Genomic DNA, 582 nt, shown 5'->3' on the forward strand with positions numbered 1-582 from the left:
TTGACAGTAACACTTCTTAAAGAGACTATCTTTTCTCCTTCTAATGAGTTTTGGTCCTTTATCAAAATCACCTGTTCATAGGTGGATAAATTTACTTCTGCCTCTCAAGTCTGTTCCACTGGTCGATATGTCTGTGGTTCTATCATTATCAGACTGTTTTAACTTCATGCTTTACTTATCTGGAGTCTCTTTCCTTTCCATATAAAGTTGGTGATTACTTTTTCCATCTCTTTAAAGAAAGATGATGGAATCTGGATCAGAATTGCATTATATCTGTAGATCACTTTGTGTAGTATTAATACCTTCACAATGTTAAGTCTTCCTATCCATGAGCATGCATATTTTTCCATTTATGTAAGTCTCTCTTGATTTCTTGTCATAATGTTCTGTAGTTTTCTTTGTATAGCTCTTTTGTGTCTCTGGTTAGATTTGTTCGTAAGTACTTCAGATTTGGGGTGGTTATTGTAATAGGCTGGAAGAGCAGGAGAAAGGGGTAAAACCCAGTCACTAGTGCTCAGACGGCTCCCTTGTTACCCTCCCGAGAGGGACCGGGTCTCCGAGAGGGACCGGGTCTCCGGGAGC

Source organism: Orycteropus afer, unplaced genomic scaffold (genome assembly GCF_000298275.1).
Source record: "Orycteropus afer afer isolate SDZICR_OR568_19922 unplaced genomic scaffold, OryAfe1.0 scaffold00017, whole genome shotgun sequence".
In the NCBI taxonomy this organism is placed as follows: Eukaryota; Metazoa; Chordata; class Mammalia; order Tubulidentata; family Orycteropodidae; genus Orycteropus; species Orycteropus afer.